The 26,002-nt window shown below is 41.6% G+C and overlaps 1 protein-coding gene across 7 annotated transcripts in view; it reads left to right on the top strand.

The window, feature by feature from the left end:
• Nucleotides 1-26,002, top strand: part of DNAJC6 (DnaJ heat shock protein family (Hsp40) member C6) — a 143,644-nt gene that overhangs the window by 59,554 nt on the left and 58,088 nt on the right. The window contains exon 1 of one of the 7 annotated variants that reach the window (XM_078073008.1): nt 25,639-25,658. The exons of the other annotated variants lie outside the window; for them this stretch is intronic. The gene's annotated coding sequence lies outside the window, so the exon portion shown is untranslated. Of the gene's footprint in view, nt 1-25,638; nt 25,659-26,002 lie in introns of those variants that run through there. 7 annotated transcript variants of the gene reach the window in all.

Raw genomic sequence — 26,002 nt, 5'->3', positions numbered from 1 at the left:
AAAAAAAGGTGAATAACTTGTCCAGGATCATGTATCCAAACAAGTGGCTGAGGTGGATTGAAATCCAGGACTATCTACTATAAAGCCCGCTTTCCTGACCAGTCTTTAAGAAGGAGCTGAGTCTGTTTGAACTCCATGGTCCTCCCCAAACTCAGCACTTCCTCTAGAAACCTGTCTAGTCTCTGATTGAACCCTTTTAGTCACGTAACTTTGGACTTTGGATGGCAGCCATTCTATTGCTGGACAAGAAACATTGCTAGGAAGTTGTCTTTTGATATTCAGTAGAAATCTGTCCTTCACTATCACAGTGCTATATCTAGGTGGGTTGTAGTTCTGTCCTGTGGTACAAGATAAATTCCTCTGAATCTGTAGACCCCTTGTGGTATAACTGGAGGGGATTTTAATGATTTTCTGGTCTTATCTGTTACAGATGAGGAAACTAGAGTGCAAAGAGAGGAGCCCTGTTCAACTTACTATACTTGAGTTACTTGAAACCTAATTCTGTTGCTCTGGCTTACCTTTCTCCTTCTCGATCTTACAGTCTTTCCTCCTGAGATGGTTTTTTCTGACCTTTCATTGCCCTAGTCATTGTCCTGTGGACACTCTCCAGCTGACCACTGTCCTCTTGTTTCTGGAGCTGACCTCGATATTCCAAATTTGGGTTGATTGCCTAGAACCCTGAAGATTAATTCTGCAAGTCATTTTGAGAACCTACTATGTGGGTTACTTTTGCATTAAACATCTTTGCCACTGAGGTCTCTATGGCAAACATTTTTGCCACATAACTAAATGGCCGTAAGGCAATTTTGCTGTAAAAGATAACAAAACTAACTGGTTGACACCTTGGTTTGACAATTTGGTTTTATCATCAAACTGATTGACAGTTTGGATTCATTTCTCCATTGACACAGCACTCCCATTTTTATGTAAGTCTTAGCTCTGATGATGATCTATACAGTGGCATAGAATATTAATCCTACATTTCCCGTAGAGCTTTGGAATGTCTATAAACAGACTTGTGACAGTATGCCAAGAATGAAGAACAGCATAGAAGACTTTCAGAATGCAATAGAAAGCTTGGTTACAAATATGTATCCTAATATTTGGAAACTGATATATCTCTTAAGGAAGGAAGAAATTTTAGCAAAAAAAGAAAAGAAGTGTGATGCCAAATGAGGAGATAAATGAATCAACAAGCAAAAAATGTATAATATGATGAACGAAAGACTTCAAAGACAAGTGCTTAGGTACAATCCACAAAATAAAATCAGTTATTTGGCAATATTGCCATGAACCTAAACACATCTTAAATGCATTCAAGTATTTTGTATTTTGTAATAAAGTCTTTTTACTTGTTTTTCACATTTCATTACATCTTTTTAAATGAATGTTTTTTATTTTTCATGATTTTATCTTTTACAGAAGAATTGCCTTATGACTAATTAGTTACACGATGAAAATGTTTGCAGCAAAAATGCTCAGGGCAAGGAAGTCTATGGCAAAAATGCTTATGGTGAAAATATCATGCAGGTACTTTGTGCCAGGGACATGTCGTAACTGTCCACCACATTCTGCCTTTCTTCTAACTGGCTGCATGTAATAAAGGCCATCATAACTATGGCTTAAACTGATGGAAGCTTATTTCTTGCTCTTATAAAAGCCTGATCTGGAATGGCAGCTCTACTCTATGAAATAATGAGGGTCCCAGGCTCTTCTCTCTTGTTGCTTTATGTTCCTTAGGATTACTCTCTTTCTGCTTATCCAAGATGGCAACCAACATATTTGTTTTCCAGCATATTTCTTCCCTCTAAGAAACACCCTGGAAGTTGTATTCTCACTTCCACTCACTTCCTGTTGGTTGAAACTTAATCACATGGTCATACCTTGCTGAAGGGAAGCATGGGAAATGTAGTCTTATTTTGGGAGGGCCCATGATCAGCTAAAACATATTACTAAGGAAGGAGAAGGGGGAAATGCATATCAGTTTAAGAAATAGCAGTCTCTGCCACAGCCTTCCTCATGTTTCAGCTCCAGGAAAACAAGCCCCAGGTTGATGCTCTATAGTTACTAGCCTCCCAGGCTTATGATGTTCCATTTCTAGGAAAGATGGCAAAGCAGAACTCCCCTCCCCCACCCCCAGGGGAGTTAAGAGAAATTCTCAGGATTTCATGAAAGACTGAAATTCAGAATCTTTGGTGAGGAGGTCACAATGGTAGAAATAGCTGTCATTATTTGAGCTTAACATGCTTAACATGCATTATCTTACTTAGTTCTTAGAGGAATTTTGGGAGGCAGGTAATTTTATTAATCCCTAACTTACAGATCACATTATTAGAGAGATGAAGTAACTTCCCCAAGGTCACATGGCAAATACACAGTAAAACTGCTACCTATCACAGTGTGCTGGTGGCCTGAGGTCATTGCCCTCTCCACTTTGATGCCAGGCAAAGCAGAGTTGCTCATTAACACTTCATAAAGCCCTCTCATGTTCTTCATAATCATCAGATACTTCTAATTATAACCTGAGCAGGAAGTGTTTTTTTAAGTAGGTTATGAGCCCCAAGTTGAAGGGATGGGTCTTACATCCTATTTGCTGAGTCTGAACTCAGGAAAGAAAAAAAAAAACAACTGGGACCAAATTGGCAAAGACTATTGTTCCTGTGCTCCATCTTGCTGTCAGCAGTGCTCCTTGGGATATTTTCTTTTGTGTGAGGTAACTGAGGTGCAGAGATTATAGGATTTTTTTACCTATGGTAGAGCTGGAATTTGACTCCATGTTGGTTTGAGAGGACTAAGGAGAAGGAATCAATTATGCAAAGAGCCAGGATGAGGCTCCTCACAAAGGAAAAGCAAAAACGAATGCCCTGGGTGGGGAAAATGGAAAAGACACAAGAAATAAACTAAGATCATGTTTGAGCCTTAGTATTTTAGAGCTTATTTGTTACAGAAGGGGAGATAGAAGCTCATTGTCAGTGGTACCCCCACCCCCAGTGGAGAATCAGTGGCTGTTTTGGGGCAAACCTCAGTGATGTCGGGGTAAATGCCGTCATGCTTGTCAAATTCTACTTTGCTTAGGTATCTTCGGAAGAGTGATCAACAACTTGATGAAGTGTTGTTCTCTTTTGTGTCATTAAACTCCCCGTTGGGAGTGGTTATATGGGCAGTGTTCCTTTCTGAATTCTTTAGAAATCTTCCAGGGGCTTTAAACACAGAAAGCAGTGATGTTTTGATATTAGCAGTGGTGTCTAAAAATATTTAGATCTCCCTTTCCTCTTAAAATCCATTTAAGCACGTAAAAGGTTGAAAATCAGATGATTACTCCAGTGTCTCAAACCTGGGATTTATAGAAAAGTGGAGGGTACTCAAAGGGTGTTCTGTTGGTAGAGGTGCTGAGCTGCTCTGAAAACAATGGCAGATTCTTTTTATTTACAGTGACTAGAGCCTCACAGATGTGCATCAACTGGCAGCAGTCCATCCATTGCTAGCAGATTTGCACATGGTTCTAGTTTGGGCACTTAGGTTCTTAACCTAATGTTAATTCAGCTATTCATATTAAGGTTTGTAAAATACCAAAAGGTTCTTTAAAAAAAAAAAAAAAAAAGCAAGCACAAAGAATGCAAGCCCAGTAATTAATTGTGGGAATTTGATAGTACATACTAGACTTATTATTGCCTAGGCTCAGCAGAAATCCTTTTGATGTACTTCCAATAACAATAAAAATAACAGCTTCGTGAAATAAATGGACTCTTAGGTGGAGAACTGAAGTTCTGGGAAGAGCTTTATCTTCTAATCACATTGCTCTTTGGCATTGGCCAAGAGTACAAACCATCCAATGCCTTATTTTTAGTTTATGAAGGGCTTCCTTGGACATCATTTTACTTTATTTTTACAACTGCCTTGTGAGCTGAGTATAATTATCTTCATTTTGTGGCCAAGGAGAATGAGGCTCAAAGGGTGACTTGCCCAAAGTCACAACATAGCTAAAAGGTGACAGAATCAGGACTACAACCCAAATGTTGTACTTAGAGGCACAACTTCTGAAAACATAGTAGCTTTAAAATCTTAAAAAAAAAATCAGTGCCACCTTTAGGACAGTGGCTCAGGGATTTTTTTTTCCTCCATGAATATTGTTTCAAATATTTTAAGGAAATAACTGCAAATTCTGTTCTGTACTAACCTTAATAACACTTTCTATAATGTCCCTGAGTCCATAATTCCTTAGGACTATCTGATTTTTCCCAAACTTCAATCTTTAATATTGCCTTGTGTTTGATGATATCACATTAAAAGCAAGAGCCTGGAGAATCACTTATTAAGGATTTGTCAATTGTTTGCATGACCTTTTTTGTTGTATTATTTCATTTTTATTTTTTTGGTAGTTTTATGGTTTTATTAACACAAATACAATGTGCACATAAGCTGTCCGTCTATTCATTTTCTTCACTGTGCAGCCTAGCATTGGGATTGGTGACTCTGATGGCCAGCTGGCTGCTCTTTCCACAATGGCTTTGTGGTTCTTGGAGGAGACATTGTGAGCGATCTCTGCACAGCGAGATTTGTTGCACATCAGCAGCACTTCAAGCTCCTCAGTATTGTGGACTAGGAACTTCCGGAAGCCACCGGGCAGCACGTGCTTTGTTATCTTGTTGCTCCTGTAACCAATGTTGGGCATCAAGATCTGGCCCTTGAATCTTCTGAGCACCCTACTGTCAGTGTCTCTGGGTTTCCCCCAGTGGCGGTTAATATCGATCTGAATGGTGTCTGGTGAACTTGCTCCTTTTTTGAAAGATCTTGGGCTTCACCAGAGGTCTGAGGGTGGCCATGATGCTGAGTAGGAGATGGCTGCGAGGAAGAGAAGGGAACTACGTGACCTTTTTTAGAAGAAGCAAAAATATGAATAGAAATAAATAAAACTATTTCACAAAGTAACCAAGGCTTTAGCCATGTCCATATCTGATTCACTCATTATAAGAAATCCTTTTGAAGATATATTTTGAATTTCTTAAACTAGATCATTGAGAAAAAGATGGCAATTTTGTTGTTAGGGTAATTTATCCCCTGCTTTGAGAGAGGGCCATAATAAAACTGTATCAAAAGAAAAAGAAGACTCCCAGATGTGATTATACTTGCAGAATTTTCTAGGCAGACATGAAGATTCCAAATGTAGGATGTAATTGTGTTTGACAAAGAACTAGGAGAACATAGACTACAAAACCCCTTAAGACTGAGAGCCTCTGGCAAGGTGGTAAATCACTTGGGTCTCTTAGAATGGCTTTTCTGGAGAGAAGACAGCAAAAATACTCTTGAGCAGCACAGGAAGCCTACAAAAGCATGTACACAGTTCAGAGGAAAGCCAGAGTGTGGGCTATCGGGAGAACTGCCGTGGTTTCCTGGGACTGGAGCAGGGAGCTGGAGAATTGGGGAGGAACACAGGAAGTGAGACTGTTGAGGTAAGCAGCTCCCAGGTCATTCGAGGCTTTGTAGACCCTGTTTACAAAGCACCTACCAGTTTCTACAAGTTTCTACGAAGGGCTTGGTAAGATTAAGTTTGTATTTTAATGACATCTTTCTGGAGAGGACTGGAAGGTTCCAGGCTGGCCGTTGAGAGACCACTTAGCAGGACACTTAGGCTGCAGTTGGAAGTGGCCTGAACTAAGGCACTAGCTAGCTGTGGGTTTGTAGAAGGTGTGATGGATTTGGTGTTTGCCTGTAGGAACAGGTGGGAGGAGAAAAGGTGCCTCTCAGATCTCTTTGTATTCACCCATTTTTGCCATAAAACCTTTGGGCTTTTGTGGTCAATCAACAAAAGAGATTTGTTGATTCTTGAACAGATCCTTTCCAAATAACCGCTCCCACCCCAAGCTTCTAATGCCCTTGGTTGAGGCTTTTTTATCCAAAGAACCTTATGGGCAAATGATTGCCTTATTTGTGTATGTCCATATCTCTTTATGCAGGGACATTTTATTCTAATCCAGGAGGAAACATATGTCTTAAGTGGCTAACCCGAAGTATAGTGGTTCAGCTCTTTTAGAAGGTGATAGACCTTCCAATATATATACCATATAAACACCAAAACACATGTGTTTCCTTTAAGATAATAACAAAGGTGGTAAGAATGACTATCAGTAAAATTTGAAGGCCTGTTACATATAATTTGAGGCTCCCCATCACTTGCAAGACAAAATTCAAGTGTCTTAAAGGGGCATACAAGCATTCCATGATGCATTTCCTGCCTACCCCACCACCCTTTGCTTAACACTCCGTGAAGTATTGCTGACTATAGTTCAAAATTTAAAAACAAAATTAACAATGTTTATGGAGCCAGACACTTTAGGAAATAACAGGGCCCAAAACAAACTATGCCTATCCTTTTATGCAGCTCCTTTTCTAGTAGGTGGAGACAGAAAAAAAAAAAAAAAGATAAAAATATACCATGAAGAAAAATAAACTAGAATAGGGAGCCTGGGGGTGCTGCTTTATATAGGGTGATCTGGAAAGCCTCTCTGAAAAAGGAACATTTAAGTAGAGGCCTGTAGGAAGTGAGGAAGCAAGCCATGCGCATATCTGGAGGAAGAGTGGGAAAGTAAGTGCCAAGGTCCTGAGACAGCTAGCTATATGTTGAATAGAGGCACAGTGTGGTTGCAGCAAAGAGACAGGGAAGGAGAGGTTGGAGAGAAAAAGCCAGAGAGGTATGCAGAGCTCGACTCCTACAGATCCTTGAAGGCCATTGCAAGAGCTTTGATTTTTACTCTAAGTGGGGTGGGAAACCAATGGAAGATTTTAAGCAGAAGAGTAACATAATTTGCCCTATTTCTTAGAAGAACACTTTTGTTGCTCTTAGTTTAACAGATGGCAGGGAGGCAAGGGTGGAGGCAGAGACACCAATTAAGAGTCCGCTACAATAATTCAGGTGAGAAATGCTGGTGACTTACATCTCAGGGTGGTGGCACCACAGGTAATTAGTGAGGAGAGGTGGATTATATCTATATGTGCATATATAAAATATTGCATTATAATTATGGCATATAATGTGTACAATATGTAAATACATAAACCTTCCTAATTTCAAATATGTATGAAAGTAGGAAGGGGAAACAACACAAGTAGAAAGCAGAAACACGTGTCCCTATCACTTAGCTTCAACAATTTTCAACTGGTAACCAATCTCATTTCTTCTATACCTCTACCTGCCCTTTGGATTATTGTGATGCAAATCCCAGCTGTAATATTATTTCATCTTTAAATATTTCAACATGTCTCCAAAATATAAGGTCTTCCTTTAAAAACATTATCAGAATATCCTCCTTCCATTTAAAATATTAATAGTAATTCCTTAATATCATCAACTCTCCATTGTGTTCAAAATTTCCCAATTCTTGGGCGCCTGGGTGGCTCAGTCGTTAAGCGTCTGCCTTTGGCTCAGGTCATGATCCCAGGGTCCTGGGATCGAGTCCCACATCGGGCTCCCTGCTCGGCAAGAAGCCTGCTTCTCCCTCTCCCATTCCCCCTGCTTGTGTTCCTGCTCTCGCTATCTCTCTCTCTGTCAAATAAATAAATAAAATCTTTTAAAAAAAAAAAATTTCCCAATTCTTTTAAGTTAGGAGTTTTATGTTTTCCTTTTTATAGTTTGTTGGAACAAGGATCCAAATAATTTTCATGCATTGAAGTTGGTTGGTCTCTTAATTTTCTTTTTCTTGTGAAACTTCCTCTCCATCTCTTTTTTGTCCCCTTGTAATACCTTTGTTGAAAAAATCGGGTTATCTGCCCTGTAGATTTTCCCAACACCTGGATTTTAATGGCTGACTGCATCCCTGTGGTACATACCCTATTCCTCTGTCCCCTGTGTTCCCTGGTAGTTAGATCTAAAGGCTTGATCAGATTGAGATTCAGATTAGATCCTTGCAAGACTGTCTCATATATTGTCTTTTGTATTTCCACTGGGGGTACGTGATGCATGGTTGTTTCTGTTTTCCTGATCACTGCCTAGTTCCATTATTTTATTAGGAGTTGTGAAGGGTAAATTTTATCATTTCTTCTCTATCTGTTAGCTGGAATACTTCTATGAAATAGATACTCCCCCTCATCAGATATTCGGTTACCCTGAAATACAGTTGATATAGCAAAAGCAGAAAAGGCTCATTACTTTCCTTTTATTTATTTTTCAAAAATGAAGAACTGGTTCCCTAGCCTTCACCAAGGGTGACTAATGAAGTTTCTCTCTCTCTTTGCCCTCTTTATCATATTGTTATGAACTCATGTCTGTAAACCTATATTTGTTTCAATCCAGTGCAGTTATTATTCTTACTCAAATGGACCCATCTTTGGCCAGAGCCAGCCTCTTGCATTGGTGTCTGAGTCTTTTTGACACATTGCAGTAGTCATTGACTCTTTCCTTGCTTTCTGTTATCACCCATCAGGCTCATTTTGTACATTTTCTGCTCCAGTCTTTAATCAGACATTTTTCAAAGGTTCCTAGTTCTTTTTAGAGGGAAATGATGTTTCAGGACTACACTCTTGGGATAGATGCTCACTGCTGCTGAGTTAGTCTTTATGTCTAGCCCTCCCTGTTCAGTGGACAGAGTTGGAAACACATTTTTTAAAAGATAAAACACATCATGGATTCATTATGATACTTCCAACTCAAATTCAGGAATATGGGATTTTTACTTAATTCCATTCATCCTTCACATTGGTATTTATTACATCTCTCTTTTCTCCCATTCCAAAAAGCCTGGTTCTCAGTTATACCAATATAATTACTTATTTGCCTTTTGCCATAATACACAGTCACAGAATAACAATACCAAAACTACCACAGAACCAGTTTAAGGTTGTAATGATTTTTGGTTGCTTGGTTGTTTTGTTTTGTTTTGTGTTTTGGTCTGGATATATTTCACTTTAAGACAGTTACTTTGTGTCTTAAAGTCACTTGAGATAGTTTCTCTCTTTGTGGTTGTATCATCAATTTGAAACCTAGTTGGGTTCGTTTACTTCCTTTTGCTCTCACTTTTTAGGGGTTGCTTTTAAAGGGATATTTGTAATTATAGATTTACATAGTTCCAAATTCAAATTTATCAAACAAGTTGTATTCAAAGAACTCCAGCTTCTATCCCTGCTCCCTAGACCCTGTCCCCTGCTGCATAGGTGGTTTTGAGTTTATCTTTTCACTTTGCAAATATGAGTGTGTATGTGTATTCATTATATATAGATGTTTTTCCCCCCATGTCCCTCTACTCTGTCCTAAATAAGTAAGAGTTCTACACACATTTGGGATTCTGGATAAAATCTGAAGGTAGCACAGACAGTATTTTCTGAAAGATGGAATGTGAAATATGAGCATAGGGTTAAGGCCGATACCCTGGAGGTATTGCCTAATCCCTGGATAGAATGGAGTAACCCAGAGCCCTCCTACCATCTGTCCCCAGGTGGGTCTGGTTAACCTCACTCATCCTTGCAGACTCTGTTCAGCTTTCCTTGTCCTCAGGTACACTTCTCTGTGTTCTGCTGATATCCTGTGTGTAACACTGTCCTTCCCATGTGGTATATTCTCTTTTTGTTTATGTTTACCTGATCAGTAGACTGGGAGCAGCTTGAGGGCAGGGATCATGCTTTCTTCTGTTTTCCTACCACCCAGCACAAAGCCTTTTACTAAGTAGCAACTCAATAAATATATGAGTAGATGAGTAGGCCAGGCACAACACTTTTACAGGTATTTATCTCTGATTTTCAGAAGAACTCCGCAAGGTAGGTGTTATCCCATTTTACAGATGAAGAAACTGGGGCACAGAAAGGCTTGAGTGCTTATCTAAAGGAATAGGTAGTAAATTGCTGAACTGGAGTTTGGACCCAGGTCTGTCTGATGCCAAAGCACACAGCCTCACCTGTTGTTTCGATCTGCATCTAGAAGTATTCACTCAAGAAATGGTTGTGAGAGATGGCCAGCACTTTGCCTTTATTAACTGTGTGACCTCAGCAAGTAACATAGCCTTTCTCTATCTGTTTCCACATTTACAAAACACAAGATGATAATATTATATACCTCCTAAGGTTATAAAGCATTTAGAATAATCCCTGGCACACAGTAGGCACTCAAATGTTGGCTGATGTTGTTACTGTTTACTTTTACTGGCAGAATGCTAGAATACTCTTACTACCACTGCGTCCATGGTTCCCTGCTCTGCGCTGTGTATGCAGCCTCGTCTGACCCGCCGGGCTGGACTTCTAGGAGCTCACAGTCAGTTAGAAAGGCAAGATGCAGATGTTTAAAGGTTACAAAAAAGGGCACCAAGGGAGTGGTCAGTCAGTTTGAGATCAGTGCCAAGTGCAGGGCAAGAGGACAGAAGGAGCTCGCAGCGGCTGATCTGTTACGTAACAGCCCACGCCAGGGCCTCCCAGACAGAAATAGAAAACAGGAGCCGGAATGGAGATCTGAATGTCGTTGCTTGACCAGTGCCGACTGGGGTGGCGGTTAAACTTCAACTCCATGTCCAATTTGGTAGGGCCCTACCTGTCCCTCGCCCTGTGGCAAAGTGCATACATTACAATAGCACGCTCACGTTCTATAGCATCTGTGAATTTCCGGGTCACCAGTGCTACAGGACTTTAGGGAGCACCTAATTCCACCTCCTCATTTTGCAGAGGAAGAGACTTTGCCCAGAGAGAGTATGCTGTCTGCTTCAGGGCACACTGGTATTTGGAACTTGAACTCCTTTTGTTCTTCTCCAGAGCCAGATAATAGATTCCCAAATGCCGGTGACGGAGTGGCCCCCAGGGTGCAGGGCGTGAGGAGGAGAGTGCTGGCTCCACCCCTGTGCTGCTCCCATGGTCCTTGGCCAGTCCAGGCTCCCACCCCTGGGAAGGGTCCAGTGACAGTAGCTGCTGTAGGAACAGCCGGGAGGCCCCTGGACATAGCCGTCTCTGCTGCCTGATTTACGTTGGGCAAGGTCTTCTCGGGGGCCCTTTCGGATGTACCTCACCCAAGCACTGTTGGCGATTGCACTGAGACCTCTACTCTTCCCTCAAACATGGGAAATGAAGAATGTGGTCGGAAAAGGACATGGGGTTGAGAGCCAGGTGGACCTGATGCATGTTCTTACGCTGCTGTTGGTTAGATGTGTGACTTTTATCCAGTTATTTAACTTTATTTTTTAAATAATATTTGAGAGAAAGTGAATGGGGGGGAGAGAGAGAGAGAGAGCGCAGGAGCGGGAGCGCGCATGAGTGGGGGGAGGGGCAGAGGGAGAAGCAGACTCCCCGCTGAGCAGGGAGCCCAATGTGGGGCTTGATCCCAGGACCCTGAGATCATGACCTGAGCCGAAGGCAGACGCTTAACTGACTGAGCCACCCAGGTGCCTCCCCTCCCATTATTTAACTTGAATGAGCCTCAATTACCTCCTCTGTGAAATGGGTGTAATAATATCCCCTTCAGCAGGTTGTGTAAGGTTTCACATATAGTAGCATATGTGAAGTACCTGGCAGATAAAAAATGCTCGGTAAGTGATAGCTCCATCATCTCTCCCCCTCTCCTTGTCCCTTTCTCCCTCCCTTCCCTCATCCTTCCCTTCCCCTTTCTCTCTCTCCTTCTTCCTCCACTCTCTCTCCCCCTCCCTGCCTGTCTCCCTTCCTCCCTCCCTCTCCCCCCACCCCACCTTCATTTAAAGCTGCTTATCTTCAGTGAGGAAGTTTGGCATGGGGCTGAGGCTGTGTTCTTATACTTGCTTGTTTATCAGAAGCTCCTGGGGGGGGTTGAAAGATGCAGACTTTGGGCCCCACCTTCAGAGATTCCGATTCAGAAAAAATATGGAGATCTGTATTTTCAACAGGCACCCCAGGCTGTTTTAATGCAGTAGGCTGGCACCTACGATTTCTCAAGTCAGACCTGACGTTTAATCCTGGGAGCCCTTTGTACCACTGCTTACTAGGCTTCTTAGGTTATGTAACTTCTCTGAGCCTCATCTTAGTACCTGTAAAGTGGGGCTATCTTCGCCTGTTTTGTGGGGTCCTTGTAAGGGTGAAATGAATCAGTGTGTGTGAGGCATGTGGCTTAGACCTGGCACATAGGGGGAGCCCAGTGAAGATCAGTTTCCCCCAGGGCTGCTGCATTTGCATGTTCAGTTATGCTATACATAGACGGACTTTTTCGCGGGGTCAGGTGGGGACTGACATTAGATAACAAAAAGCTGTATCACCCTTTTCCAACATGTATAACGGTTCTGTGTAAGCTGGCTGTAATCCCCTTGCCTCCTTTTAGAGAAGGGCACCAAACCTTTAAAATGCATCCACTGACCCACACTTAGACCATTCTTTGGGTTTTGTAGAGGACACATTATTCATGATGGGAGGCCACCCGCTTTCAGCCTCTCATGTTGTCCCTCCTTTACCAAGACTCTTTTTTGTGGTTGTCGGTGCTCATCTTTGAAATCTCAGAGCCTGTGAGCTCTGATCATGTTATCTGGGATCTAAAAGGCACCAAGGGAGACCAGGCACCGCTAATGATTTGTCATCTCTCTCAGCCATAGCCTTCTCAAAGAAGTCTGTGACCCTGGGTTTGTTAGCGCTAATGTGCTTTTATACCTCAAAGGGCCTTGACAGTGGGCAGGTCTGCATTCTGTAGAATGGTTCTCTGGGGAAGATGGAGAGCGTGTCTGCAGATTGGTTCTTTGAGCTCTTGCCCTTTCCAGTCTTGGGTGCTCTGGCCGCCATTCCTGGAATACTTGTGCGTGTGGCTGGTAAACACGAGAATCAGAGTCCGAGCAGCTGCTGACCCTAAAGACGGTGTGTGCCTGTGGGGTGAGTACCATTAGGCAGCAAGAAGAGGCTAATTTAGGAAAGTGCATCTTTTTTTAATTGAAATATATTTGACATATAACATTATGTAAATTTAAGGTACACAACGCATTGATTTGATACATTTATATATTGTAGCATGATTGCCATTATCGTGATAGCACCTCCATCATGTCACATAATTATCATTTCTTTTTTTGTGGTTGAAATAAGTTCTAGTCTCTTAGCAAGTTGGATGATTATAATACAATATTGTTGTCTGTATTTACTATACCATGCGTTAGATCTCTAGGACTTATTTTACTACTTGTTGCAAGTTTGTACCCTGTAAACAACATCTCTTCTATCCCCCACCTTCCAGCCCCTGGTAATACCATTTTATTTTCTGTTTTTATGAGTATGGCTTTTTTCTTATTTATTTATTTATTTATTTTTAAAGGTTTATTTATTTATTTGAGAGAGAGAAAGAGAGAGCAGGGGGGGAGGGGCAAAGGGAGAGGGAGAGAGAGTCTTAAGCAAACTCTGCCCCTGACTCGGGGATCGATCTCATGATCCTGGGATCACAACCTGAGCCAAAACCAAAAGTCAGATGCTTAACTAACTGCACCACCCAGGCGCCCCTGGCTTTTTTAGATTCCACATATGAGAAAAGAACATCTTAAGTCACTGCCGACATCCCTTTATATAACCACCAAGGCCTTATGAGGGACCATAAGCACAACTAGGCTTTGGCCTCCCTCCCCTGTCAAAGTCTCAGAAGGCAGTTTTCCTTTATTTGTGCCTTCCCAGCGCCTGATCTTTCTCAGTTTTTCCCTTCTGAATGTCTGGTCTTAAAAGATATCCTTAGATCATGCCAGAGCAACATCAGGCCAGGATCTGGTTTCTCTATTCTCCAGCAGTGCTTTCTGGTTTGACCATTTTCCTTTGTGTCTTAAGCTTTGAACAAATACATAGGAGGCAGCACTTCTCCTGTGTGCTGAGGACCTGGGCTTTCAAGGAAGACAGACCTAGGGAAGAGCCTTGGCTGTGTGACCGTATTTGTGTGTTGGGTCCTCAGTTTGCTCATGTGTAAAAGGGGCTAGCAAAGCTTATCTGGAAACATAATTGTGAGGATTAAAGGAGATAATAGGTATAACGCTTGGAGTACCAGTTCCCAGCAGTCAGAAGGTGATTAATAAGTGATAGCTATAGCCATTACCTTGCAGCACTTCCAAGCAAGTGCAGTAAGTTTAAGAGTGAAGTGGGGCTCTTGATTTCTTGACAGATTTAATTCAGCTCAATTCAGTGTCCTGTTTTGCACTGTTTATCCTGGTAGGTGTCCTGCTGGGTGCGTGGTACAGATATAAATTCAGCACCGTCTCTGTTCTCACTAAGCTCTTCTTGCTGGTTCTCAATTAATTTGTTTTGTTGCAGCTTCAACAAAAGCACTCCCTCAACCCTCCCAATAATTCTAAATGAATGTCCATACCTTTGAAGGAGTGGTTAGTTTGATCTTGAAGCCTTTGGAGACTTGTGAATCACTCACCTTCCTAGTCTCACCTCCCACCCTCTTAACACACCCTCTACATCCTCCCAATTCCCTGAGGAAACAGTATATGTTTGTTCCAGCACGTACCACAGTTGGTGCCTTAGACACATTAGTCACTATCTCAGAGTCCCCTCCTTCTCTTCTATAGAGGAGACTACTCCCCATCTCTCAGGGTTGGTTGAGGATTCATGCCTGTCACTCTTTGTCCCAAGAGCAGATGGACTGACACAGACCAGACTGCAGGAAATAGAAGAGACATACAAGAATCTGCATCTGCCAAATGCCAAGCAGAGACAGAAGCTGCCTTGAACTCAGGAAGGCCCTGGGTGTACAGTGACTTGTCTGTGCTGTTTGTGGTGCCATTTCTGCAGCCTACAGAAGTGACATGGCTCTTACCTGTCCCCTTTCCCCCTCCAGGCTCCTTACAGTAGTGGATGATAGCAAAGATGGCATGATGATAATGGTGCTTCTTTTTGAGCCCTTCTTATATATATGTTTGTGTGTGTGTGTAGCATTTAAAATTATTATCTCAAAATTGAGGTCCAAAGAGGTTGCATAGCACCCTTGAGCATGTAGAAGACAGGGAAGGTGGTAGAAATGATGGTGATGGCTCTTCCAAAGCTGACTTCAGACTTCTGGTGGTTGGGTAACTAGCATGCCAGGGAAATAATCAATTATCTATCTGTCTTCTAAGCAACACCCAATGTTTGGCTTAGTTGTCACTGGTGTATTTCGGTTATCTTCCTGTGGGTGAAGAAACAGTTCTCAGAAAATTTAATCCAGCTGCCAGTGCTATGCTCAGAATTCAATTAAGTCCATAATTTCCAATTAATAGGCCTTCATGCCAAGATGGAGGTCATATCATTAATCTTGCTTTTATTTTAGGATTTCCACTGTCATGATTTATAGGGAAGCTCAGCCAGTCTTGTCAGGATTATTGGAGCATAATTAAGCCAGGAAGACAGCCAGAACAGTTATTTAATGGTTAACATGGGAGCCAGGCAGGGACTCCCTTCCTTGACTTGGTAAGCCTGCCTCAGGCAGCATGGGGCCACATGTAAGGATTTCCAACTGAGGACTGTTTCCTGGATGTCTGATCTCTGTTTAGTTCAAATTCCTGTATGATAAAATCTCCAGACAAGGAGAAGATTTCACTGTCCTGGTTGGTGATCTGTCGTGAGCAGTGTTACGTTAATTCAGTGCCGCCCCATATACCTCCGCCTTAAGTTACCTTTCACTAAGTTCTAAGTGTCCTGGACAGTAGGCTTTTGCAGATGGTGGATTTAATCTCTGTGATAATTCTATGAGGAAGGTATCAGAGACGTTTCCTTTGCCTAAAGTTTATACAGATAGCAAGTAGCCTTTCCACTGAGTTGATGGAAGAACTTGGCAGTTCTAGATGCACACCATTCCTAAGTGCCTGTTTCTTTCTCTTTCTCAAGGTCATTTGCCCAATAGGATCTCCTGCAGTTTCCCCTAGGGGAGTAAGAAGATAGGCATGCCTGGGCAGATACTACCTATGATGACCTTCCAGGTGACAGATGCCTTTCTATCATCATCTCATTTAAACCTCATAACATATATTGAAGGAAGATATTATCTGCCCCCATTTTACAGTTCAGGAAACTGGGGCTTAGAGAGATTCATTAACCTGCCCATTGTTGCCCAGGAAATAAGGAAGGTCAGTGTCATGAATCCAGATCTGCTTATTTGCAAAGCTTAGGTCCTTTCCATCATATCATTTATACCAAATGCTTCTTCCCTTTTACTAGCATTCCAGGAGTGCTTATTGTTGAGTTGATACTCTTTGCAATAAGTAGCACATAGAGGGACATTTATTTATTTATTTATTTTAAAGCAGGGGATCCACAGAGAGGTTAGGAACCAACCTACTATCCAACAGGTAAGGGTGTGCTTAGAGAGTTGGCCCATGTCTGCTTTGTGCCAAGCCCAGACCCTCGTTGTCTCTTAAATCTGGCCAAGCACAGAAGCCAACTCCTGTCATAGCCTTTGATTGAATTGGCACAGTGTTGGGTTTTCCCACATGAAACGGTAATGGTCAGACCTTTATGAGAATGTCTCCACAAGCCAACTCGATGCCGGAAGCTTTGTCCTTGAGACCAAGCAGAGGAGTTGCAGGTTTTCTTTGCACTTAGGTAGCAGATGTTCTTCCCAATGCTTGCTATGGTTTGGTTTGGTTGCCTTTTTTTTTTGCTTTGTTTTGTTTTGGTCTTTTGTTTGTCCCAGGTTCACCTTCAGAATGTGTCTGCATTCCCTGTTGAGTTAGCATTTAGATGTGTCCTCACTCAGAGGTCACTTAGCGTCGTTGAGCATCTTTATGCTTGGCACGACCTAACTACAGAGGTTCCCGCTAACACATTTATTTAAGAATTAGGTGCCAAAGGTACCACTTTGAAATTTTCCTCAGGTGCCCTCAGATGGAATAGTGGCTTTTGAAATATGTCCTAAAGGATGTGCAATCCCTGGGGAATTCCACTTGTCTGAGGCAGTATTAATCTGCTTTGGGAACAGCTTCTTGACAATCTGCTGATAACCATTTTTTATCATTTGTTATGTAAGTGTGAGGACCAGTTTCCACAAGCAGTTGTACAAAGAGCAAGTGAAAGTTCTTGCTCTTTAGCTTGACCTTCAAGCCTTCTGGGATCTGAGGACCCACCACATTCCAGTCTTGCCTCCCTCCCCTTCTATACATCTTCCACATGTTCCCAGTTTCCCTGCAGGATCTCCTTGTTCCCGGACTTGCCTCAGACACATTATTCACCATCTCACAGTGCCCCTTGCTTCCTCATCTGTTTAGTGGAGACTGGAACGCCTGTGTCTCGGTGCTCTTAGCAAGGTCCCCAGGACTGTTATAACTGGTGCCCAGTTTTGATCCTTTTCCTTTTTTTTCCTTAAGATTTATTTATTTATTTGAGAGAGAGAGAGAATGAGTTGGGGGGGTGAGGGAAAGGAAGAGAGAATCCTCAAGCAGACTCCTACTGAGTGTGGAGCCTGATGCGGGGCTGGATTCCAGGACCCTGAGATCATGACCTGAGCCAAAATCCAGAGTCAGCTGCTTAACTGACTGAGCCACCCAGGTGCCCGATCCTTTTCCTTTTTATCTATGTCCCTTCAACCCATTTCCACCCAAACTGCAAATCAAATACCACCTCTTCCCTAAAGCCTTCCTCCTTCCTACTTCCAGTGACCTGTATCCCTCTCTTCACACTGGACATAAGCACTTCTGAACTCCTGTCCACTTTATATGTATATATATAAATAGTATTTGGTAAGTCTGAACAAGAGAAGAGTAGTTAACAATTATGGTGCAACTCTCTGAGAGATATTAGAGAAGAACACATTGATGACTTGGAAGACTACTTTTCAGTGTTAAGTGGGAGAAATGGCAGGTTCCAAACTGCATATAGTGTGATCTTACTTCTGTGTACATGTACAGAGAACACACAATATGTATGTGTGTATGTACATAAAAATGCAGAACTAAAAAGCAAGGATACACCGTTCTCCAAAACATTAATAGCAGTTACTCCTGTTTGTTTATTTTTTAAAGATTTTATTTATTTATTTATTTGAGAGAGAGAGAGAGAGGGAGAGAGTGAGAGAGCGAGCATGAGCAGGGGAGGAGTGGAGGGAGAGGGATAAGCAGACTCCAAGCTGAGCATGGAACCCGACATGGGGCTCAATCCCACGACCCTGAGATCATGATCTGAAACCAAGAGTCAAATGCTTAACCAACTGAGCCACCCAGGCATCCCTGTCTCTTGTTTGTTTTCTATTTTCTTCTCTGCTTCAATTCTGTTTTCTTTGGTTTTAGTGGACCTCAGGTGCAGAGAAGTGAATTAATCATACTGCTTTGTGCTCTTTAAACTGCACAGACCCCTCCCTGGTTTGATTCTAGATTTCTTTTTTTTCTCCCTTTCTCCCCAATCCCATCCTCATTTCTCAGCCATTTATTCTCTTTCTAATGCTCTGGATCTTTATGTACCCAAATTTTCCATATTGAACATGACTGAATATGGATTTTCCATATTGAGTATGACCTCTGTGTTACATACATCTTATATTATTATGTAATTCTATGTATTTTTATATGTTATACAACAAGGATATAACAAAAAGTTATATATATAACATGTATGATATATATATGTAAATCTGAATGAAAACCTTAGAAACTGGAATTACATCTCTGTCTCTTACTCCTTTCCCCCTTCCCTCCCTTCCTTTCAACCTCACCATCACATATATACACGCAAATGAAAATTTCTTGTGCAGTTGTCCTTCCAGCTCTAAAATCCCAGGATTCTTTATTGCACATATTAGTTGATCCCTCCCTTGAGCTCTGTGATTCATGGTTATGCGTAAGAGTTCTCATTCTGACTTGTCCTGAGTGATTGAGCATGGTCCTTGCTTCTTAGCACAACACTGCACTTTAGCAGAGAATGGCCTTGGCAAGGGAGACAGTCCCATGGGACCAAGGGTTGTATTTTATGGTGATTCCTATGTTTGTCTTATCTTTTCCCAAACAGTCTGGACTCTATACAAGTGTATGACAATAAGGATATAAGCTTTGGAGTTAAAGGTGCATGCGTGTATGTGTGTGCATGCGCATGCATACACATCCACACACATATACGTAAAGACTTATCCAGTGTTTGCATTTTAATTATGTGAAGTTTATGGTGTTTCAATTTTATAAATGTCAATAAAGCTGTTTGTTTTTTTTTTTTTTAAGTTACTTGTAACTGTGTTTGGAGAAAATCATTTTATCTTTCTGGTGCATCTGTTTGAGGCATGGGAATATGTTACTAATACCCCCTTGAGTGTTGAAATGTTATGAGTGAGTTGCTTCCTCTCATGGCCCAAGCAGGACTTCCACCTCTGTGACTGTGTGTATCTATCCGACTGTGCCTGATGAAATGAAAAAAGCATGGGTCTTCTCATCAGATAGACATTTGTATGTCCTAGCTAAGTAACCCTGTGTGAATGAGTCTACCTCTTTGAGACACAATTTCCTTATCTGAAAAATAAGAGCAAAAATATCATTCCATACAGTGTGGGATAGTGTATGTTTGGAGTATAGAGCTTAGCATGTAGGAAGGCTCTCTTGGCTCTGTGTGGCATCCATGTGTGTTTGTGTGGTATGTAGTATATACACAATGACCCTGATTTTATTAACAACAAACAGTATCCATCCACGATAGTTGCTGCTCCTGAGAGCAATGATTGGATCTTTCTCTAAAAAGTCTGCTTGCAGTAGCAGCTCCAGAATCTCTGTCTAGGAAGAGCTAAGAGGATACAGTCTCATGGGAAGGAAAGGGGTTGAGAAGCTCCTCTTAGGGCTGCATTTGAACAACAAACATCGTGCTTTTATAAGATTCTACGTGTATCTGGGGTTTATTTGGGAGGACTGTTAGAGTTCTCTCGGCCACCTTTTGAGGCTCCTATTGTCTTCCCTCTCCAATTAAAAGAACTGAAATGTTGTAAAGAAGACTTTTGCTTGATTTTTTCTTTGCATTATTTTTAAGCAGGTCTCTTGCTATCTCTGTCCTCCATCACAGACAGGGTCAGATAACAGTGAGGATGTTTTCTCTGTTTCAGGCAAGAAGGCTAGTCATTAAGAGAAATGTCATAGTCTATTTAATGCAATTTAAGCCCTGACCTTTTGGTTAGAGAAGGGAGAAAAAAAATTGATAAACCCTTGCTTCCTGGAGTTGAGAGGCCATGTGGTGGGCAGAACCCTTTCTATTTCTTCAGAGTTCTCTTGGGTGTTCTGATCTTCTTGCTAAATAGATTTGATCATTGCTATTTCATAATGGTGAAGCTCTTTATTTGGCTAAAGTGTTGGGAGAGTAAAGATCTTTCACATAAAAAGATCTTTCACATAGATCTGTTTTTCTGGTACACTATAATTACTTGAAATATTTGTTGAAACAAATTAAGCCATATCCATGTATCCATTGTTTTATATGAGAGTTTACAGAATAGAAATTGGACTGACAACTGTAGCCTGATTCCAATGACCCATGAAGGAACAAAATGTGTTATATCCATTCAGCTGGAATTTCCCTAGCACCAACCCCGTGCCTTGCTTTTATTCTACACACAGTCAATTTTGATCTCACTGCAATCTTCTCTTGGATTGCATTTCTCATTCTTTCTCGTCTCATCATCCTTTTCTTTATATCTTGGATTTTTTTCAGGAAAGAGTAACTAGTGATGGTTACTTCTTTAACTCCTCTTATCTAACTGAATATAAAAATTTCTCCTTGGCCTTTTTGTCAAGTATTAGTCTTCCATACAATAAAGCTCTTGTTGAGTTTCATGAAATCCCCATCTCTCAAGCAAGCATGGTCAGTGGGTGCAATTAGAAAATCAGAGAGGTGTGGGGAGACGGGAAAAGCATCTGGTTATATTTGCTGCCTACATTTAGGCAAAGACCAAGTCTCTGCCAAGTTGATCTGCTTGTTCTTCCCTGCCATCCCTTCCCTCTTCTCCCTAATTCCTGTATCCTATAGCAGCCCAGTTTCACATACATTTATTGAGTGCTTACTGTATAAAGGTATTTTGGTAAGATTTTAGGGGGCTATGGAGAAGTGAAATGTTATCCCTGTTATTGAAGACCCAGAATCACTGGGATTGAATGTGGTGGGTCAGACCCACTTATAAATAATTCTGATTTAAGTCAGACTGCTCCGAATCCTAGGATGGGGGTGCAAAGTGAGGTGGGAGAATGGGACCATGAGAGACAAAGTTCTTATAAAAGAAGGCAGGATGAGAGGTGGGTAAGGGCAGAGGCTTTGGATCCAGCCAAACTGGGGTCCCATCTCATTCTGCTACGACTGTTACTAAACTTCACCAAAGCTTCCATTTCCTTAGTGGGACTCCCACCTGCTACTGTGCTTAATGTGAGGGTCTAACTCAGTAGTTTATGGAAACTGCTCAGTAGAGTGCCTAGTCTAGAGTATGTGTTTAATAGATAGCCTTAAAAAATTCCATTATAGTTAACATAGTGTTATATTAGTTTCAGGTGTACATTATAGTGATTTAGTAATTCTATACATTACTCAGTGCTCATCATGGTAAGTGTACTCTTAATCCCCTTCACCTAATTCACCCATCCCCCAACCCACCACCCCTCTGGTAACCATCAGCTTGCTCTCTGTAGTTAAGAGTTTGTTTTTTGGTTTGTCTCTTTTGTTCTTTGTTCATTTGTTTTATTTCTCAAATTCCACATATGAGTGACATCATATGGTATTTGTCTTTCTCTGACATGTTTCATTTAGCATTATACTCTCTAGATCCATGCATGTCATTGCCAGTGACAAGATTTCATTCTTTTTTATGGCTGAGTAAGATTCCATTGTGTGTATACACCACATCTTTATCCATTCATCTATCGATACTTGGGCTGCTTCTATAATTTGGCTGTTATAAATAATGCTGCAATAAACATAGGGGTACATAAATATTTTTGAATTAATGTTTTCATATTCTTTGGGCAAACATTAGTGAATTACTGGATCATATGGTATTTCTGTTTTTAATTTTTTGAGGAACCTCCATACTGTTTTCCATAGTGGCTGCACCAGTTTACATTCCCACCAACAGTGCACGAGGGTTCCTTTTTCCAATAGATGGCCTTTTAAAAATGATGATAGTGGGGTGCCTGGGTGTCTCAGTTAAGCATCTGCCTTTGGCTCAGATCATGATCCCATGGTTCTGGGATAGAGCCCCATGTTGGGCTCTCTGCTCAGTGGAGAGCCTGCATCTCCCTCCATCTGCCCTTCCCCCCCCCCCCAGCTTGTACTCTCTCTCTTGCTCTCTCTCTCTCTCAAAAAAATAAATAAAATCTTAAAACAAAATAATAATAAAAATGATGATAGTGTCAAAGAGTTTTAGAACGGGGTGGGAGGGGACTTAGGGAATCATCTAATTCATTCCCCAGGTTTTATATTCTCTGAGATCATAAGTCTGTGATTCTCCCATGGCCACATGGCTCAAGAGGTTGCTGGGGCTGCTTGTCTCATTAAAATCCTGAAGAATGGGTACAGAAATACTGAACATGGTGACTTTATGGCATCTGGAGGGATAATAAAATACTTAACTGGTATGATAATATAAATTAATATATAAGCATACATATCAAATGTAAAGTATAGCCCCCTTTTATTCTCTAAACAAATATGCACATATAACTGCTTAGCAGGTGATAATATTCATAGCATAAATTATCATTCTAATGTTTACTTTTCTGTTGTTGATTTTAGACATTCTCTAGAGTGTTCTTTTCACTAGCTAAATTGTCACCATTTCTGAGCCATCATTTGACATGGGGAATGGCACCAACTCCTTCCAGCAACTTCCCGATTAAGTTGATTGTAATGCGCTCTAGCACCTTATTCCACCCAAAGAAGGGCTGAACGTGCTGTTGATTTGTCAGGGCTGTGTTGCCGGCAGATACCAGTGCTTCCTACATGGTTTGGGTCCTCAAGGCCTGAATCATTGGCATCACCTGCTCTGTGGCCTGTGCCTTCCAGTGCTGAGCTCCTCTGGAACTGCTGGTGGGAGCTGCACACACCCAGGCCTCTACCCGCATGGTCTGTCGAGCAGCGAGCAGATCTGTCCGTGTCTAGGAAGGCTGCGGTGCGATGGCTTGTAGTTTTACAAGTGACTGGTAGTTTTAATAGCTCATACTGTGTGCCAAGCAGTACAAAGGATTTCAGTATTTCAAAATCCAGGACTACTGAATCTGTGTGAACCTGGTTATTAGTCATGCAAGTAACACATAATGGTTTCCCATACTTGGCCCCAGATAACTTCAAGATGAGAAGAGGGAATCCCAGAACTAGGAAGAAGTTCACCTCTATTCAGCATTCAGGATTCTGAACTACTGAAGGGGAAGAGTTTATAGGTGCTGTAGCTGAAGCTCCGAAAAGAGGTTCTGTCCTTGTCCCGTCTTCAACAACCCTGAAACGGAGCAGCATGGCCTGTTTGTGCTAAGGCTGCGTAACTTTGCTGGAGACAGCCTTTTCCCTAGCTTCATTCTTTCCATTCCCCAGAGCCACCTGGTAGCTGTCATTTATTAAGTGCATGCAACACACCAGGTGTTATGCTAAGGGCTTACAGAGTATTCTTGCATGATCCTCACCACAATCCCACGTGATATTCTATTAGTGCTTCCATTTTACAGATAAGGAAGTCAAGACTTGGATTAGTTACTTAACTTCTGGCTGCTCATCCAGCTGTAGCAGAAGCTGGATCCAAACCAGTTCTAGTTGCTTAAGGCCTATATATGACTGTGGTGGCTATGTCCCATTCCTAGCCTCTTGTTGGCATAGGGACTGTTATATTTGTTTGTTTGTTTTGTTTTTAATGTTATTTATTTATTTCTTCTGTGAAATTATTATTTCTACTTGGATTCTTGGGTATATTGTGGCAGGCAACCCAATGACTCATTTACACAAGAGCTGAATTTCTAAGAAAATAAAAATTCCTGATTGTTTTAGAAAATCTCACTACTTAAAAATCACATTAGGGGTGCCTGGCTGGCTCAGTTGATAGAACATATATGGCTCTTGATCTCAAGGTCATGAGTTCGAGCCCCATGATGGGTGTATAGATTACTTAAATAAATAAATTTTAAAAAATCACATTAGGTGCCTGGGTGGCCCAGTTGGTTAAGTGTCTGCCTTCGGCTCAGGTCATGATCTCAGGGTCCTGGGATCGAGCCCTGCATCAGGCTCTCTGCTTAGCGAGGAGCCTGCTTCCTCGTCTCCCTTTGACCCCCCACCCCCCATGTGCACGCTTGCACTCTCTCTCTTTCAAATAAATAAAATCTTTAAAAAAAAAATCACATTGACATGCATGGTCTCACTTGATCCTTTTGACACCAAGAGGCATGTAGGGAAGTTTTTGTTCTCAATTTGTTCCCATTTACAGAGGGAGAAGAGGTCTGAGAAGAGTACAATATCATGCTTAAGGCCACAGAGTTTTTAGGTAGAAAAATGAAGTCTCCAGTCAAAACCTCTCTCCCCAGTGTCCTGCTTTTTTCTAAGCTGCCCTGAACTAGGGTGTATGAGGAATGAGGTGTAAGCAGCTTTTGATTCTGGAAGCCAAGGCAGTGGGCTTTTTCATGGTAGATCTAGTTATTATCCTCATGTGATCCATTTCTCTAATTGTGGGAAGCCAAGAGCTGAAAAGTCTGCTATAAACGAGGAGGAAGCTTTCTATGGTGATGACACTAGTTCTCTGCTTCTTGCTGAGTGTTGTGGAGAAGGAATAGCATTTTCCTAGGATAGGAGCTAATAGTGCATCTCTGCAAGGTCCCAACTTTGTAGAAGCCAGGAAAGGACATTTATAGCATTATGACACTTAAATAACTACAGAAAAATCTGCCCCATTGGTGAAAAGGAGCAAGAATATGAACAGATCATCATGCCAGCATTCAGGTTATCAGTCACTCCTCAAACAGGCTGATTCTGAACACTATGAAATAATACCTCACAGTGACTAGACCTGGATGACAGAGATGTTCCAGAAATGGGAAAGGGGATGCTCCTAGAAGAGTCTTTGTGGAGGCTCAGAGGACCCACTGAGGAAAGCTCATATCCCAAGAACTTCAATTTTGCCAAGAGTCCTTTGCCATCCTTTTCTTGTCCTAATGTACTGGATTAGCTTGAGTATTCACAGCAGAGCTGAGACAGTCACTACCATGATGAAGCAGGGTCTCAGGTCTTAGAAAAAGAGTCAGGTACTGAAGGACGTTCCCGGCAAGTTCCCATCCCACTTGGAGTTAAGGCTCCGCATAGGGCTTGTGGGCAGCATTTGCCTCCGTCTCACAGGCTGAGCCGAGAAACCGTTCTGTGGCCGTGAACTCCAATGAATTGTGCACAGAGGAAGGAGATCTCTCCAGCCTCTGAGAACCAACATATTGAACCTTAGCAGCATAGCATTTGGCTGTTGTCTTTATTTTATATAACTTGTTTTTTGTTGTAAAACTTATTAATGTAAATTATACAAAATTTAGAAATTATAGTTCAACAACAAAAAAATCACTTACCATTCTCTTACTTAGATATAATTGCTGTAGCTATTTTTGAAAATGTAGCAGTAAGAGCTGAGACTGTGAAGCAGCCTGTCTAAGTACAAATTCTGCCTCGCTAACTTTGGGACCTGGGGTGGGTCACTGATGTGTCTTTGCTTCAATTTCCTCAGGTGGAAAACGGGGACAGCAATGGTATCTCCTTCACAGGGTGGTTGTGAAGATTAAATACTACATATAAAGAATTTAGAGTAGTGCCTGGTACCTAGTTGGCATTCAGTAAGTTTGACTTGTTATTTTTATTTTATTTTTATTTTATTAAATCATCTGAATTCTTCCTCGAAACTCAAATAATTTTCTCTTGCAAAAACAGGATTGTAGTGTGTGTGTGTTTTGTATCCTGCTTATTTTCCACTTAGTTCTTTGTCATGAGCATCTGTACTCTTCTACAAACTGTTTTTTTATTCTTTTTTTAAAAAATATTTTATTTATTTATTTGAGAGAGAGAAAGAGAGAGCATGAGCAGGGTGAAGGGCAGAGGGAGAAGCAGACTCCTCGCTGAGCAGGGAGCCCGATGTGGGACTCCATCCCAGGACTCCGGGATCATGACCTGAGCTAAAGGC

The sequence above is a fragment of the Halichoerus grypus genome, chromosome 5 (assembly GCF_964656455.1).
Source record: "Halichoerus grypus chromosome 5, mHalGry1.hap1.1, whole genome shotgun sequence".
NCBI lineage: Eukaryota > Metazoa > Chordata > Mammalia > Carnivora > Phocidae > Halichoerus > Halichoerus grypus.
This window is presented reverse-complemented; position numbering and strand designations above follow the sequence as displayed.